Raw genomic sequence first — 19,186 nt, 5'->3', positions numbered from 1 at the left:
TCATTTCTATCAAACCAAAGCCCCTTCCCTTCTTCAATATTCTGTTCAACTCACTCTTCCATCAGGTCTTTACAGACTAGCTCCAACTGTCTAATGCATAGAAAGATGAAGGGTGTAGCCAATGAGAATTTAATATATGCAGGTCCCCAAGCAGGTTAGTTAAGTATGCCAGTGTTGAGTAAGAGAGGAACTGTGGTATACCAGAAAAAGCACAGCAGGGTGTGAATGCTGGAGGGACTACCACCTCCTCTGCTGTGCTACTGGTTAGCATTTATTATAATACTTTAAGGTTTGCAAAATGTTTTACATGTTAGGTAGTTTGATCCTCAACAACAACCTTGGCAGGTAAGTGCTATTATTATCCCTATTTTACATATAAAGAATCTGAGACTAAAATGCATTAAATCACCTGCTTAGGCTCACACAGCTAGTAAATATCTGAATTTATTATTGTTGTTTAGTTGTTTTCAGTTATTTTAGACTTTTTGTGACCCCTTTAGGGGTTATTTTGGCAAAGACATTGAAGTAGTTTGCATTTCCTTCTGCAGTTTATTTTACAATTGCGGAAACTGAGGGAACAGTATTAATTACCTTTCCCAGAGTCACATAATTAATGTGTGTCTGAGGCCAGATTCAAATTTTGGTTTTCCAGATTCCAAGCCCAGCAATCCATTCACATAATACATATCTGCCTCTAAATACAACATAGTACCTGAAATCTTGGTCAAGTTATTTCATCAATCTAGGTTTCAGTTCTTTCATTTTTGAAATATCCAGCTCAAACATCCTGTAATGGTAAGAACTGATTGGGATTTGGATGGGGTCTGGGTAGAAAGAAGTAAAGAATCTTCTCCCAAATGTCCCATCATTGGCCTATTCTAGTGACTTCCAATTCCTCCAGCAACCTTCCTTATCTTTAACTGGCTCACTTCCCAGGCTCTTTAGCTCTCATACCTGCATGCTTGTAAACCACCATGAGTCATGTTCTCTTTGGTTTGCCTCTGCTCCTTCTCCCCAATTATACATAGGCTACTTGAGAAAAGGAATCAGCTATCGGCTCATTTCCTGCATGTCAGACTCAGGAGCGGGAGGAAATCTTTTAAGGAACATTCAAACAATTCACCCTGGTGGCTGGTGCCTTCCTTGGGGTTTCACAAAGCATCCTCCTTCTCTTTCTAACTGTATAGTTCCAAAAGTTAACAGATGGATGGAGGCATCCCAAAGGCACCCAGATCTGAAAGCATCCAATATTATCAGCAGAGAGCTGCCCATTAAAGGCAGACAGAACCCGGTCCAGCCCTACCCAGCACAACACCACACTTGCTCCTTATAGTGGGGAAAAAGCGCATCCTAATCACAAGGGGATGACAAGAGTAAACTCTGAGTTCAGCCCAGGGAGAACAGGCTATGACTAACTCACAGGTATATTTAAAAGGTAATAATTGTTTCAGCAGCGAGTCATAGGGAGACTAACCCAATCGCATTTATCTGCCACAATAAAAAAAAAAAAAAAAAATGCTGTTAATGCATTTCACAACAGCCGAAAGCTGCAGACTAAATTGGTTGGCAAGGCAGGAGGCCATCAGCGCACTCAAAGGAATTGTCTCAGCAATTATCACTAATTAACCACCCCCCTAACAGTTGGGAGCCAGTTGGAGAAGCTTAAGCATGCATGTAAATGAGGGAGGAGGGACACGATGGAGTGAGGAGGCTGTGTGGCATATTTGTTTTGTTTTGACTTCTTTCCAGACATATTTCAGTTTGCATAAATATTTGAAGGTTGGATCAGACAGGATTTATAGCACAATGGCACTAGGAATGCCTTCATTAAAACACACACACAAACTCACACACACACACACCCCAAAACTTTGATATGGTTTAAATTAGCTTCCGGGAGGAAGAATCAGAGAAAAACCTTTTTTTCAGTATTTAACCTGGTGCCCTCACCAACATCTCCTACTAGTTAATCAATTTACAGGCTATGATGACTTTGAACATTGTGAATTTTGTGACTCTCCCCCTCCCCAGCCATTTAGCTTCTCATAGGAGGGAGGACATAGGCTTCTGCAAGGAGACAAGACATAGCCAGATGTCTGAGCTTAGGCCCACTTGTTACAGCATGCTTGAAAGTGACCTTTCCGTAACCTAGAGTTTTTGGACTTTGAGGGTTAAAGCTAACATTTGGTATTTTGTGCCTTATCCTTCCCCCCACCCAAAGTGTTTAGAGAAATAAGAGAGGGCCCCACCCTCTGCACTGGGCAAGCTGTTTCCTGTAGAAAGTGCAGTTAATGCCTCACGAAAAAGAACTGTTCTCGAGAATTACTAAAGGTCTGTTTTCATTACTTTTTTTCCAAACGGGGTAAAAACTTTTATAGTGTTTGTTTTCCCCCAGCATGCAGGCAGATAGAACAACTGCACTATGGGAAACCCAGATGCCTCTGTGATCCCAAGTCGTGTCATACTGAATGAACCCCACCCCTCAACCTCGATTTCCCCTGGACCCGACCCTTCCTCCTCAGATCTCTTTCTCTGTGGGCAAGGGCATTGTGGGAAAATTCAGGTCCACATAATCATCCCTTTAACAAAAACACTTTAAAAAAAAATGAAACTCAGGGTTTTATAGGTCTGTTCACAGTGAGAATGCAGTCCTCTGTTTCTAAGTGAAGCAGGAAAGGCTTCATAGAGAGATTTTATTGTTTACATTCAATGAAAGGAAAAGTCTGACTTGAAGTACTCAGATGTAATCTCTCTCTGGGTTTAAAATGGCTCTATTGTACTCAGGATCGGTAGTGCTCTATGGAAAGGTGAACCAAGGTTCTCCCCCAACCATGCTCCGTCCCTGGATAGGATTTATGCATGTGCTCACACCAGACGCAGTAGCTTACTGGCAAATGTTCCCCATTGGAGAAAAAGAAGTTTATTTTCTTTGAGGATGCACAGTCGAACAATGTTCTGGTGCCCTGGAAATTTCATAACTTTCCATGTAATTAAACAGTTGGCATGACCTCCAGCAGCAGCAGCAGCAGGGTAATAACAGAGCCAGAAGAGCAAAAGGGTGTACAGAAAAACACATTGATCTGTTATTCATGCAGGGAAAAACTCAGAATGCTTCCAGTGAATCCCAAACTCTCTCCCAGAGCAAAAGCGTTTCTACACTGATTTCCCTGTAAGTTGTTATCCTCCCAACAAACAAATATGATGCAATTCCCTGTAAGTGGAAGCCTGAGAGCTATAATTGGCTAGGGTTCCCATCAGGGCTGAAATTCCCCTTCTACCTCCCATCTAAACTTAAGATTCCTCAAGATTCCTATCAGATCCTTTAAAAAAAAATTTAAATACATTGAGGTGAATATGAGAGGAGAGAAATTATGATAAAAGGCAAGAAATAAGCAGGAAGCACAAGTACACCAATCATAACAAAGTAGTTTGCAAATCAAGACAGAATTCATCTTTGAAGAAGGCTAGATGAATTTGAGGTTTTTGTTTCTAATAGAATGGGCATCTGAAATATCAATTCAAATTAATTAAATTAACTCAAAAAGCAAAATCTTAAAGGGAGTTTAGTTTAGTTTTCCTTTATAAATAATTGGGGAAATCTAAGGTGAGGGATAAGACAGAAAATCACCCAAACTCGGTTCTTAGGGTAAGTTGCCCACCTCCTGTTTCTCCCCATAGAGACATGACAATGTGCGGCCCATAACTCATCTAGTCACAGGTGCTGAGCTTCAGAAGTCTCAGTAATGGAAGAAGTCTCATCAGGAAAGGAGAAAGAAGGACCGTTCAGTTTGCCTTGTTAGTGCCCAATATGCCTTCAGTCTCCCAACCCAGCTAGTCTTTGGATTGTTTTAAGAACTTAAGTTTTCTCCTACATATTATTCCAGTTTTATCTAACTAACCAAAAGCGAAGGAATTAAATGAAAGTCACTTTGACTGGAAGTCTCTGATTTCATATGTCCTGAAAGATGGTTATATCCAAAGCAGCTGGCATGTTGGAACTTACACAGACTGAAAGGACAACTGTCTGATTCAATTCAAAAGCCACCAAGAGGGCAGCAGTTGGACCTATGTGATACATTCAGTTTTTCCTGGAAATTATTACTATTAGTTAATCAAAAGCAGCAGCTGCAAGACTAAGATTAATCTGCAAATCCTGGTAGGAGCTGCCCGTGCTTTAACACATTCCTGAAATCCTCCCTATCCACTCTCCTATACATCTTAAATTTCTTCATCTTCATTGGTTTCTGTCCATGTGATCATAATTGTGTTCGTCACCCAATAATAATTTCTCATCCTTTGCCCACCATCCAGCCATTGCCCCATCTTTCTGCCCCTTCTTTATTGTCAAATTTCAGAGGAGAAAAAAAAAATTAACAAAAAACCTTTTATACCCAATGCCTCCATTTTTTCCACCTTTTGCATTGAGGCTTCCATTCTCACTATTCTACTGAAACTTTTCTCTCAAAGGTCACCCCAATAATTTCCTAATCACTAAATCCAAAAGCTTGTTCATCCTCATTGACCTTTTTCTTAAACGTTCCACTCTTCACCTCAGTGAAAACACCTGAGAAATTTTTACATGACTCTTGGTATAGGGGTACATTAAACAGGTACACAAACCAAACATTTACTGATAATAAATCATTTTGCAATTCCTACCTTCAGTTATGAAATCCTATATGGAGTCACAACTCACAGTTTAAGAAACTTTGTTCTAGATAATCTCTCCTCCTTTTCTTCAGGAACTCCATAGTGCCTATTCTCCTCCTTTTCTAATTTCATAATTTCATTCTCTTCCTTTTCTTTACTAGTCCCTTAAGGATGTACCTGTCCATCTTCTCTTCTCTATCTATACCCTTTCCCTTGGTAATCTCATTCCTTTCCACAGCTTTAATTATTAACTCCATATAGATAATTTCCAGAAGTGTGTGATAAACTCAGATCACACTTTCTAGATCTAGTTTCTACCCTCTCTTAATTTCATTGTATTATTGCTGTCTGTTATTTCCTATTTGCCCTGTGTTTATTTGCATATTGTCTTTCTCATTAGATTGTAAGCTCCTTGAGGACAGGGGTTATTTTAGGTTTGTTTATAATGTTTTGGCTTCTTTCTGTATTCTTAGCACAATATCCAGCACATATTATGTGCTTAATAAATGTTTATTGATTCAGTGGTCCTCAAACTTTTTAAATAGGGGCCAGTTCATTGTCTCTCAGACTGTTGGAGGGCCGGACTATAGTAAAAACAAAAACTCACACTCTGTCTCCGCCCCTCAGCCCATTTGCCTTAACTGGGCAGGCTGGATAAAAGTCCTCAGCAGGCCGCATATGGCCAGAGGGCCCTAGTTTGAGAACCCCTGGAATTGATTGAACTCTTAATTGTCTATGGCCTGGATGGCCATAGTAAAAATATCCAAAACAAAGATTATTACCCTATGTAAAAAAAAAAAATCTTTATCTCCTTCTGACTCCATTACCTTCCAGGGGCACCAGCTTTTATTCAATCTCCTGTCTTCAAATTCTTAGAATTATCTTGAACTCATTTTCATTCTTCCTAAGTTATGACATTCAGTCAGTTACCAAGTCCTGTTGATTCTGTTCTTTTTTCCTGCATCCACAATGCCTAAATCAGGACTTTTCACATATCAGAAATCTAATCAATAGTTATTGAGTTGAATTCTCTCTCCACAATATCTCTCCCATTCCCCTTCCCCTCTTCTTATTGCTGTCACACTGATTCAGCCCTTTATTATCACCAGGTTGGACTATTACAGTAAAATGTTTTCTAATAAGTCTTTCCACTTCTAATCATTTACCCCTTTTGATTCATTCACTCTATCCTTCTATTGTGAGAGTAATCTTCCTTAGGCATCAATTTAGTCATTCCACTGCTCTATTCAAAATCCTTCAATGATTCTTTATTTCCTAACTCAGTAAAAAAAAAGTTAAATTCATTTCAAGTTCTCAACCATATGGTAGTCACTCTACCTTCCTAACCTCATCACATACTACTTTGTGTGCTCTATATGAGTTCTTAATTTTCTTTTTGCTATGGACAGTCTCCTCAGAATAATGATTTTAAATTCATGAAATAAAATAGGTGGAATCACAAACAAAGTGAATTGTATTGGAATCAAAAAACTTTAAAATAAAATTTTATGTATATAAATTTATTTTCTCTTCCTGATTCATTTTGGGGAGCCAAATTATTGTCATAAAGATTTATAGCCCAGCAAACCAAATTCCCTCATCTGCTAAGTTTCCCCCAGATTATGTCTCATCCTGTAAACAGAATGTATCATTTTTCTGTTAGGAGATAGATGGAATGCTTCATCATTGGTCCTCTGGAATTATGAATTCTTTCCAAAGGAAATCTATCCACACTCTGGCTATTCACTGTGCCTCCTCACCTTATGACACTCTTATATCTATCTTTGTTTAAGTTGTTCTTTGTCACCACTATCACCACCACCACCACCAATAACCACCTTCTGTCTACTGCATTTCTTATTCATCTTTTAACTGCCAAATTAAATTTTACCTCCTTTATGAACTCTTACCTGATCCCCTTAGATGACTTTTCTTCCCTTGGATCTCACACATCATGTTTGCCTTCCCCTTATGCAAGAGTCTTATATAATTTTATACTATATTTATTTATGTATGTCATGCATTACTAAGTTCCCTGAGAGCAAGGATCATGTCTTATCTAAATCATATATCTCCCCAAGGGTCTAGCATAGAATTCTTCTAACAATAGACATTTAACAATAATTGACATTTATATAAGTTTTAAGTTTTACACAGGCTGCCTCCTAATATATGCTTCTCAGGTATGATTATGGCTCCTAACAACACTATCCCATCACTCCAAATTTGTGGGTCATTTAGACAAAACAAACTATAAAGTAAAAGATACTTTTTTTCCAGAAAAGATGTATTGAAGTGCCTTTCAATCATCATAGGACCATCATAGTATGTACCTTAAGTCAAAAGTGGTCACCTCTCCCCCAAAAGCACACCTAATGTGCCTTTAACTGATAATTTCTATGCTATCCTTTCTCTGACTCAATTCCTAAGCTTATATAAGAAAGCAGGATGATATAATGGAAAGATTTGAGGATCTAGCATTTGAGAACCTGGATTCTGCCTCTTCATGCTCATGTGACTTTGGGTAAGATATTTTAGTTCACCAGGCCTTAGTTCACTCATCTATAAAATGAGGTAGTTAGACTTAGGTCCTTCTGGGTTTCCTTTTAGTCTAGTCCTACTATTTGTCAGTAAGGCGGCTATCAGTAGTCTTCCCTATCTTCTTTAGAAAATGAGCTAAAAGAAAAGAGACTTTTTTCTTATTGTGCACTCATTTTTCAATGGTATCTGAATCTCTGTGATCCCATTTGAGGTTTTCTTGGCAAAGACACTGAAGTTATTTGCCATTTCCTTTTCTGTTCATTTTCCAAATGAGGAAACTGAAGCGAACAGGATTAAGTGACTTACCCAAGGTCACATAGCTGTTAAGTTTTTGAACTTAGATCTCCCAGACTTCAGGATTCTATCCACTGTGCCACCTATTGCACTGAAAAGAGATTTTTCTTTAATTCCCCCCTCTCTGCCTATAACTTGTAGTGCCTTCTCACTAAATCAACTTGTATTTATTTTATATAGAGGTTTGTTTTGCATACTTCTTTATATTTATGTTTTCATTGTCCATTATATTCTTTCCTATGACAAAAATGTGAACTCCTTGGGAAAAGGGATTATTTTATTTTTATTTTTGTCTCCCCAGTGCCTAACAGGTAGACACTTAATAAATCCTCATTGATTGATTGATTGATTCCTTCTTATTCCTAAAGTAATGGGAACTTTTATTAGTTCAGGACCTGTTTTGAATGAATTCATTTCATTTTCTGATGAAAGAAGGAAGTAAATCCAAGAAATTAGTCCACACCCAAGCTGCTGAAGACATAAGCTTTGTGGAGTTTGGTGATAAGACAATCAGCTTCTACATCAGTAGAGTCTTGAGAGCCTCTCATTCTCAACATGGACTAATTGTCAGTAGTTAGATACTTCTGTACTTAAAGTTGAGATGTCTTCTAGGGATGCTGGAGGATAAAGTAGGACTGGCTGTTGCAATTTGTTTTACGTACTACACAGTACAAAAAGAGGTGTTTCCTTCAGAGTTCTCTGAAGCTAGGGAAAATTTGGCCATCCCAAAACTTACCAGTTAGTCGAGCTCAAACCCCAAAGAAATTCCATTTCTTCTGATCCAAGCCTGATTAATGAACTATTAAAAATTACAAGCCAGGCTATAATTAATAATTTACTTTTTTTCTTCAGAAGCTTTTTTCAAATGGCTATCACCAATAGTCTTTCAGTGGTCCTCAAACTTTTTAAATAGGGGCCAGTTCACTGTCCCTCAGACTGTTGGAGGGCCAGACTCACACTGTCTCCACCCCTCAGCCCATTTGCCATAACCTGTGGGGCCATATAAACGTCTTCAGCAGGCCACATATGGCCTGCGGGCCGTAGTTTGAGAACCCCTGGATAAGGATTTTGATGACTGTTAGAGAGATTGAGACTGATAGCTCTGCTCAAATCAAAGCCTTGCTTAAATCCAATTCACTTAAAAGGTAAAACACTGCCATCCTGATGTCATTGGTGCTCTTTCTTAATGAAGGATGAACAACAATCAAGTGGCTTTGAAAACCTATGTATATTTTGAGTAAAGAAGAAGAATGAAGGAAAGTGAAAAGGAGGAGAAGACTTATCTTGGTCAGTGTGAAAATTGTTAAAGATAAAAAGTTTAAAATTTAAAATTTAAAAATTTAAAATAATTTTTTTCCAACAAACGCATATTCTTTGTCCAAAAATATCTTAGAAAATGGTCAGTATAATCCCATGCTCAAAGCCATAGAGGACGGTTTCCTGATCTACCTAGTGAATCATCACAATATATATTGCATAGCTCATTTGAAGTTTACAAAAATTTTAATATGCTATCCTATTTGATAGTTACAACAACCCATAGCTGTTATGATACTGCACAAAAACACAAAAAAGATTGAAGATGATTGTTCCCAACTTTCTCATTTGCTCTGGTTAGGGCATACCCCATAGGAGCATTCATGAAGCTGAGCTGAACTCCACGGCAACTTCCAGGTACATACATGCTCATGGTGATGGACTTTGGGATAATACAGTAATTAGTCATCATCATATTGGCAGAAGGGGAAGAAGGCTATCTCAAAGATGACTAGCCACTGAGCCAGAAGTGCTGTCCACTTAGTTGACTTTAAAGAGAGAGACAACTTCCACTCTTACTTTTTCTTCTTCCTCTCCTAAATGTGCAGCATGGAACGCTTTCTTTCTGTCTTTGTCTCTCTTTGTCTCTGACTCTTTCTCTATCTATCTATCTCCATTTCTTTCTGTGTATATGTATCTCTTCACTCCTTTTCCCCCTGAGGGAAATTATTTAGAAAAGGAATATCAAATTGAAATTGAAATGTCTGTTCAGCAGTACCTCATCATGTTTTATTTTTTATGTTTTAAGTACCAACTTCCTGGGAGAGTATAGTACCAGGTATAAATTACTGTTTCATGTTTTAAGTCATTGTCAATGAATTCTTATAAATCTTTAGTGTTTCAAGCATTTTCCCCCTGTAGAGGAAATAAGTTCTACATTATATCTGATCTACCTTTTACACTGAATGCCTTTCTGGAAGACTCTTTTGATTCTTTTTAAGAATACCCTAAACCTAAACCAAATCTGTATTTTAAGTGATTTTCTCTGGGGCTCTGTTTGGGAACATGAGGAGTCAGAGAGTGTGAGAAAGGGGAAAATCTATCTCCTCTCTTTAGAGGTCAGGTTCCCCCCCACTCTACTAGAGCTAGAGCCCTTTAACAGAAGAGAGTGGGCATCTTCTGTCATGCTAGATAAATAGTTTGAGATATCACATTTACCAGATGGAGAAACTGAAGCTCAGAAAAATTAAGAGACTTGCCCATGCTCACATAGCCAGTAAGTGTCAGAGTCAGGTCAAACCAGATTTCTTGATTGTATTAACTTTTTTGACCTCATCATCACAGTTAATTTCATAGGCAAAAAAAGAGGTTCCATTAATTTTTTTTTCGCTAAGAAGTATTTGACATTTTTAAAGACAGAGCTCCTGTGCTGTATCAATTTCTACCAACCCTAATATGATGTTCCTGCAGGGAAAACACTCACATATTTATAATATAAAATGGCAGCTAAAATTTGATGCTTCAGTATAGTAATGTCAAAGATATTGCAGACTTGCTGTTCAAACTTCCGGGTTGGTGAAAAGAAAAACACTCAGATTATTGACCCATGCATAGGTTTAAAGTCTAGAAAATAAACCATTAGTGTCAAACCTATCCTATTCTAGGATCAATGTAACAGTAATATTTACTTGAGGACTTCATAAAAGGTTGCAAACACCAAGTTACAAGTTACTTTCATTCTCAGGAATAGAGAAATTCAGATACAAAAGTATCTGGAAGTAGAAGAGAGAGGAGGTAGAAGGGATGTATTAAACATTTCTGAAATGTTGACTGAATCAGAGACCAAACTTTATAGCTTCCATGTAGTTTTTGACATTCAGAGTAGAGAATGAATGGGTTAGAAGGCTTGGTGTCCTTAAGAGTGGGTGGAATTACTGTTACAGAATTGTCATTTTCAGACGAAGATTGTGTGGGCAGATTTCTTTATTGTCAACAAATTAGAGCCACAAAGGAATTTGTTAATTAGCATCTGGTGGTGGGTGAGTCCTGTAATGTTTCTCAGAACTCAGATTAGGTCCATGCAAGTGTTTTATTAAAGTAACTTCTCAAAATATAATACCCATGAGAGAAAGAGTTGAGTAATGAAGAGTGTTTAACATAGAAGGGAAAACCCTCAATTATAACTGTGACGTTTGTAAATAGATGGAAGTTTGAATAGAGGAGGTGGTTACATAGCAGGCTTTTAATAAATTATTGTTCAGTAATTAAAAGTCATTATCAAGTAGGCTGAGTAATAATTGATTGTTCTAAATTGCCCATAAGGAAGAATTGGAATTAGATGGTAGCAAGAATTATTTGGGTTAAAGGGAAAGTGTCAGATTAAAACAAGGAAAATTTTCCAAATGATAAATCTGGAAGCACCTTTAATGGGAGTTATTTCTCCCTCCTTTGCTAGTACTTGTCCTATTTATTTATTTCAACCTGAAATTACCTATTACATTCAAGGTACAATGACAGATGCTGGGGATACAAAGATTTAAAAAAAAATAGTCATGGAACTTCTGCTTTGCTTTGTTGTTCAGTTATTTTTCAGTCATATCAAACTCTCCATGAACCCATCTGGGGTTTTCCTGGCAGACATACTGGAGAAGTTTGCCATTTCCTTCTCCAGCTCATTTCACAGAGGAGGAAACTGAGACCAACAGGATTAAGTCACTTGCACAGAATCATCCAGCTAGTAAGTATCTGAAACCAGATTTGAATCAAAGAAGATGAGTCCTACTGACTTCAGATCTATCCATTCGGCTCCTTGCATTCTGGTTCTAATCAATCTTTCTAGAGTTATACATTATTCTTTTCATACTATACTTATTACCAAACTAGCTTCGTTGCTGTTCTATCTCTGGAACTTTGCCTGGCTACCTCCCATATCTGGAATTAGCCTCCCATCTTATTTCTGCCTCTCAGAAACCCTAGCTTCCTTCAAATTTCAGCTTCAGGGTTATCATGACCATGAGGTTTGTCCTGATTCTCTCAGCTGCTATAGAAAAAAAAAAAAAAAAACCCACTCTTCAGTAGTCTCTCAGTGTTCTGTTTTGTTTCCTGCATTTATGAGGGTATATACCCTCTGGCAACTCCTTAGAGAATTACCTGGGAATACTAGTGAGTTAAATGACATTGGTTAATGATGGGTTATTACCTCACACTAAGAGGTCCCAGTTCTGGGATAATGTGAACTAGTTTCAGTCCCTGAGGGAGCTTAACCTCTAAAGAGAGGGGGTCAAGATTTTTCTTATTGTCTCTGGATTATTACACATACTACTACTACAATCTTTTCACCTTTCTCTACAAAAAAAGGGAGATAAGCTTTCAAATAAATTTTTGGCCTGGCTCATAGAGAGTTCATCTCAAAATGGATTGATGGACTATCTTTCATAAAGTCATTCAGTATACAAAATCAATCAAGTATAGGAAAGCTATTTATCTCTTTCATTATATAATAACAGTAGTTAGCATTTATATAGCACTTAAAGTTTTGCAAAATAATTTATATGTTATCTCATTTAATATTCGCAACAATCTTGGGAGGTAGGGTAGCCATTTATTGTCCCTTTTTACAGACTTGGCTAGCAGTCACACAGCTAATATGTATCTGAAGTAAATTTGAACTCAAATATTCCTGAATCTAAACCCAACATTCTACCCACTACCCTACTTAGCTGCTTACTCAAAACATAAAGGTTTATAATTACCTGTTGACAAATATTCAAAGAATGATGAAAATTTCCCCCAGTTTCTTTTAAAAGGCTAATATTTAAAACATTAAAAAATAAAACATTTTATGATATTATTGAAAAGGCATTTTACTTCATATCCTCTGTGTCCTTTCTAAGCAATTCACAAGATCCATATCTTCTGATAAGTCATGCTGTATGTGCTTTGAGCTCATCTTCCTTTAAGAAGTTATTTAAGAGACCAGCCTTTGGACCGAGAAGCACTGGATTTATAGGATTTCCACCAAGGTTAGGAATATCCATCTCAAGATGTACTTAGAAGAAGAAACACAAAACAGATAAAAGAGCCAGAGATTTGAACTCAACCTGGATAGGCATCGGCTCTTAATTGCCATTGAGAGCAAACCCTATAACTGCTGAGAAGTCAGGGAAAGGAGATTAAAAAGGTGTCAGAGTCCTAACATATATGATACTCAACAAGGGGGCAAAAAGAGGGATGGAGGCTTGGCCGTGGAGTCAGGAAGATCTGAATTAGAATCATATTTGTGTCACCCTTTTTTCATAAGATGGAAATAATCATAGCTCCAGCTTTTACAGGACTCTGTGAGAACTAAATGAAATAACATGCAAAATACTTTATTTAAACTTTAAAATATTATATAAGTGTTAGATGGAAGAGAGAAAAATAGTGGAAGAGAACAATACTATCGAGTACATAGAATATTAGACATTGCAGTAACTTGGGGTCACCTCTCAGCTTAGACACTTATTTGTTGTATAACAAATCATTTAATCTGTGTGTTTAAGTTTTTTAATCAATAAAATAAAGGTCTGGACTCAATGACCTCAAAGTTCTCTTCTCACCCTAAATTTATGATCCTCTAAGTTTTCTCCTACTTTAAAAGTCTACTGAGCAACTCTTTCCTGTTCAGATACCACTCATTTTTGATACAACCTTCAGTCATGGGGAACCAAATTTTTTTTATTTGTACATATACTTTAACAATGGGTCTGTTCAGTAGGATGGATACAGAGAGGCTTGGAGAGACTTACATGAACTGATGCTGAGGGAAATGAGCAGAACCAGGAGATCATTATACACTTCAACAAAGATACTGTATGAGGATGTATCCTGATGGAAGTGGATATCTTCAATGTAGAGAAGATCTAATTCAGTTCCAGTTGATCAATGATGAACAGAAACAACTACACCCAGAGAAGGAATACTAGGAAATGAGTGGAAACTGTTTGCATTTTTGTTTTTCTTTCTAGGTTATTTTTACCTTCTGAATCCAATTCTTCCTGTGCAACAAGAAATTCGGTTCTGCACACATATATTGTATCTAGGATATACTATAACATATTTAACATGTATAAGACTGCCTGCCATCTAGGGGAGGGGATGGAGGGAGGGAAAGGAAAAATTGGAACATAAGTGAGTGCAAGGGATAATGTTGTAAAAAAAATTACCCATGCATATGTACTGTCAATAAAAAGTTATAATTATAAAAAATAAAAATAAATTTAATAATAAAAAAAAAAAACAATGGGCCTGCCTATCAGAAGGAGCCAGGGTGCATGTTTAGCTCTGGAGAGAATTGAATTAGGTAGTAGGGAACAGAAGATTTCCTTGATCATCCCACTACACTTACATATGTGCACATTGTTTTCCTATAAAATGTGAGCCCTGTGAGGGCAGGGAATATCTCATATTTGGCATCTGCCAAATTTGAAACATGAATGGATAAATAAAATATATAAGAAACCATGATGGAAACAGATAAGGATTTAGACAAAACACTCTAGAAATGTTGAGAAAAGACAGAACACTCTTAGCTGGGGGAATGAGGGAAGACATTACTAAGGAAGCCTCTTCCCACCTACTCTATATTGCAGCAAAATCTACAGCAGATGGATCCCATCAGTTGAGAAATGAATTGACAAATTATGGCATATGGATTTAAAAAGGATTATTTCATGGAAACCTGGGAAGAGTTGTATGAACTAATGCAGACTGAAGTAACAAGAATAAGAAAACTAATTAATAAATTATAAAAAGACAACTTTGTAAGGTTTAAGAACTCTCATTGATGCTATAATCAACCACAATTCTAGAGAGCTAAGGAAGAAACATGAGCCACATATTTTTTGGATAAAGCTAATGTGGAAGTTTGTTTTAGTTGATTATGCACATGGGTTTCTTTTTTATGGAGGTGGTGAGAGAGGAAATTATTTTTCCTAATTAAAAACATTTAAATTAAAATTTTAAAAGATCTAGAACAGATTCAAGTCACTTCTTAATTGAGACTTAATAGTAACAGCATGCCTATTACTTGGACTGTATTTTAATGACACATGGACCCCAGATTCAGCTCATGCTTCTCCTTCTTGGTGGCTTTCTAGTTCCCAGAACTTAGCAAAGTCAGTGAAAACTTTCTACTTTGCCTTGCCTCTAGTTGTGTGGAGGTTTTGCCCACTGTAGCTGTGTGACTGTGATCCAACTGGAAATTTATAATAGGGATTTGAGTCCTTAGCCAAATCTAGTGTGTACATCTACCTGATGTGTGGCCCAGAGGACAGCCACTAGCTTATAAAGAGAGGTCTTTGAGAGGGAGTTCTAGAAGTCTCTCTGAAGGTGGACATTTTTGTACAGAGATGGGAAGCATATTCTAGTATCAGTTTCTAGTTCCTCTTCTAGTACAGCTGCATAAAATGATATTCACACTGCTGGGGAAATGGTTCCTCCAATATATTCATCCGGAGGAAAGAGAGAAGAAACCATTTGCCTACTTGTTTGGCTGACAACCAAATGCATGGGTGCATTGCCTTAGGCAGAATGGGACACTTTTTTTATTGGATTCTTTGAGCTCTTTTCCTGATTTTATGGAGGTAGGAGCACCCCTGTTTTGATATGGAACTCAAATGTGTCAGGCTGTCTTCCAATCTACATCTCCACCTTTTTGCTTTTTGCTCAGATCCAGTCACTACCCTTGATCTATCCAGTCCATGAACTAATTGTTTTGTCTGGTGTTGTACAAAGAAGTCTAGAACTCAAAATCATAGGATCTCAGTTCTGTGACTTACTATCTGTGTGACCTTGGGTGAGCTGTTTCATTTTAGTTTCTTCATCTATAAAATGAAAAGGTTAGATAAATTAGGTGATCTCTAAGGTCACTTCTTTTTCTTCTCCCAATTATAGGTAAAAACAATTTTTAATGTTAATTTTTTTCAAAAAATTTGAGTCCCAAATTTTCTCTCTCTCCCTTTCTCTCTTTCTCCCTCCTTGAGAAGACAAACAATATGCTATAGATTATACATGTGCAGTCATGCAAAACATATTTCCATATTAGACATGTTGCAAAAAAAAAGACCCCCCCCCCCTAAAAAAAACTCAAGAAAAATAAAGTTTTAAAAAGTATACTTGATCTGCTTTTCAGACTCTTAATTGTCCTTTCTTTGGAGGTGACAGCATTTTTCATCAAAGAATTCAGAACTGTCTTGGATTTTTGTATTGTTGATAATAACTAAGTCATTCACAGTTGATCATCAAAAAATATAGTTTTTACTGTATACAATGTTTTCTTGGTTCTGCTCGCTTCACTTTGCATCAGTTCATATAGATCTTTTCCAGGCTTTTCTGAAAGTATTCTGCTCATCATTTCTTATACCACAACAGTATTCTATCACAATCATATACCACAATTTGTCCAGTCATTTCCCAATTGATGATCATCCCTTCATTTCCAATTCTTCACTAACACAGAGTTAGTATAAATATTTTTGTTAAAAATTCTTTTTCTTTTCTTTCTTTTTAAAAAAAATATGTTGGGAATACAGACCTAGTAGTGGTTGGATCAAAGGGCAGGGCTTAGTTTGGCTTAGTTTGGGGAATAGTTCCAAATTGCTTTCCAGAATGGTTGGATCAATTCACAACTACATAAACAGTGTATTAGTGTCCCAATATTTCCACATTCCCTCCAAATCTATCATTTTTCTTTTTTGTCCTATTAGCCAATCAGATGGATGTGAAGAACCACCTAAGAGTTGTTTTAATTTGCATTTCTCTAATCAGTAGTGATTTGGAGCATTTTTCCTTTGACTATAGATAGCTTTCAATTTCTCTTGGAAACAGCTTATTCATATCTTTTCACAATTTACCAATTGAGGAATGACTCACATTCTTATAAATTTGACTCTCTTATCTAGATATTTGAGAAATAGAGCCTTTGTCAGAGAAATCTACTATAAAAATATTTTTCCAGTTTTCTGCTTTTCTTCTACTCTCTCCAATGTTACTTCTTGATCAAATTCTGTAAAGATCTTCTCTGTGATGCCAAACTTCATCAACAAACCTTTGATATTTGTTAGGATTACTAAGTGAGAACTGAGGTTGTCTGGATAGTGACAAGGTGAGAATTCAGGTTTTCTGGACAATTACAAGGTGAGAACTCAGGTTGACTTGATAGAGGGGGCAAGCTCATTGGCTGGGGTGGTTCTTCCCAGAAGCCCTTGCATTATCCCACACCCATTCTCTGGGAGGATAAAAGAGACAGCACTGGGCGCATAGAGCAGATCGGCCTGGAGAAGGATAAGAGCTGGAGGAGATTCAGAGCCAGGATTCAAGAGAAAGACTCTGCATTGCATCAGGCTTGACCGGGCTCTCTGCAGGAAGGGAAGTCACTTCTAAGGACAAGAGTTAACAGCAACTACCTGGAGACAACGGTTCGTTACAGGAAGAAGAATCTGTCGGAAAGATTTGAGTAGAAGACACAGCAGATCTCTTCCCAGAGAGTGATCCGGCAGCTTCTAGAGACGACAGCTCGTTACAATTGGCGTCCACACGTGGGGCAAGGACTTTTGCTTATCCTGACAAGAAGAGCTAGACCAGACCTTCGCAATTTGGCGCCCGAACAGGGACCGACACAGTCCTGATTCCAGTGGAAAAGCTTCTGATCTAGATCTCAGTCTCTCTGACCCAGAACCGTGAGTAACGAGGAAACTTTGTTAAAGATTAAGTGAGCGTGCTAATAGATAAATAAGGAACTTAACTTGTTAAGGGCTAAACCAGGAATCTCTTATAGCTGAAATGGGGCAGATGTTAGCTATATTCAATCCCTGGACCTCAGTCGACTCAACCTCAGCCCCAGAAGCAAACTCAGCTCCATTCAGGAGTGGTACTATAGAGAGTATAATCAAGATAATTGAGGAGCAGAGTTTACTTGTAACCTGGGTACAGATTGCTAAACTCTTGGCTGCATTAAGACGCACATCCCCTTGGTTCTTAGAGGAAGAAAAGATAGATGTAGATAAATGGAAGCTAGTGGGATATGAAATGAAAGAATTTCAAGCAAAAAATGGGCCTCGTTCAATTTCTGCAGAAGTATTTTATATCTACAACATAGTTCAATTAGCCTTAAACTATCAAGCAAGTTGTAGGAGAAGGAAAAGTTCTAAAAATGAACAGAGGAGGAAGTATGAGGAAAAAAGGAAAGATCAAGATCTTTCCCTAGAGCAAGAGGATTTAAATGAGGAATTATGGTATGATTCTCTTGAAGAAGCTTCAACCCTGCCTAGAGAACAGATTATTGACAGGCCCACATCAACCCCACCTTCAGAGATGGAGGAAGAAAGAGGGGAAGAGGCAGAAACACAAACAGAATTGCCTGTGAAGAAGCCTAAGCCTATGACAAGATTAGAAAAAGCATTGGTTAAAGCTAAGAGAGAAGGACAGGATATAAGTGATTTTATACATGCATATCCTGTGATTGAAAATACTGACTCTGTAGGTAAAAAAAGGAGAAGATATGCACCTTTAGATTTGAATAAAATTAAGGATTTGAAAAAAGGTTGTACCCTTTATGGGGCTACATCAGCTTATGTCAAAATGTTACTAGATGGTTTGTCTTATGAAGTCCTAACCCCGAATGATTGGAAATCCATAGCAAGGACATGTCTGGAACCTGGAGAAAATTTATTATGGCTTGCGGAATTTCATGAATTATGTAAAATTCAAGTCAGATGCAATTTGGAAATAGGAGTTAACACACAATTCACTTTTGAGCACTTAGCTGGTGAAGGTCAGTATGGAGAGAATTCGGAACAGATTAATTATACCATGACAATATATGAGCAAATTGCTAAGGCTGCAATAAAAGCTTGGGGTGTCCTTCCTGGACAGAAAGATCGTGGAGAGGCTTTCACTAAAATACAGCAAGGTCCCAATGAACCTTTTGCAGATTTTGTGGGACGTTTGCAAACTGCTGTCAAAAGAACTATTGGAGAAAATTCAGCTACAGAAATAATGACCAGACATCTGGCTAAGGAAAATGCCAATGAGATTTGCAAAAGAATTACATGGGGATTAGACAAAGATGCTCCTTTAGAGGAGATCATAAGACGATGTTCCACAGTAGGAACAGATGCTTTTTACACCCAGACTATGATGAACGTGGAAAGACAGGGTCCCTCCTGGCAAGGGACTTCTAGAGAAACTCGGCGATGTTTTCAATGTGGAAAAATTGGACATCTAAGAGCTCAGTGTAGATATGGAGATACAGTGAGAAGACAGGGTGAAAGAAGACCTAAAACCCCATGTCCAAAATGCAACAGAGGACTCCATTGGGCATCAGAGTGTAGAATAATTCAGGGAAATGGGATGAGGGGCCCAGATCCAGGGCCCCAGGCAAAAAAGACTTGGGGCATGATGGCAG

General features: G+C 37.6%; 1 long non-coding RNA gene across 1 annotated transcript; it reads left to right on the top strand.

Moving 5' to 3' along the window:
• Positions 1 to 218: 218 nt before the first annotated feature.
• Positions 219 to 13,855, top strand: LOC141555480 (uncharacterized). Its single transcript, XR_012486201.1, has 3 exons — positions 219 to 345; positions 11,325 to 11,479; positions 13,496 to 13,855. It is a non-coding gene; the product is annotated as an uncharacterized LOC141555480 (long non-coding RNA).
• Positions 13,856 to 19,186: the final 5,331 nt, after the last annotated feature.

This window comes from Sminthopsis crassicaudata, chromosome 1, assembly GCF_048593235.1.
Source record: "Sminthopsis crassicaudata isolate SCR6 chromosome 1, ASM4859323v1, whole genome shotgun sequence".
Classification (NCBI taxonomy): Eukaryota; Metazoa; Chordata; class Mammalia; order Dasyuromorphia; family Dasyuridae; genus Sminthopsis; species Sminthopsis crassicaudata.
Note: the sequence above shows the minus strand (reverse complement) of the source record. Positions and strands in the feature narration are given on the sequence as shown.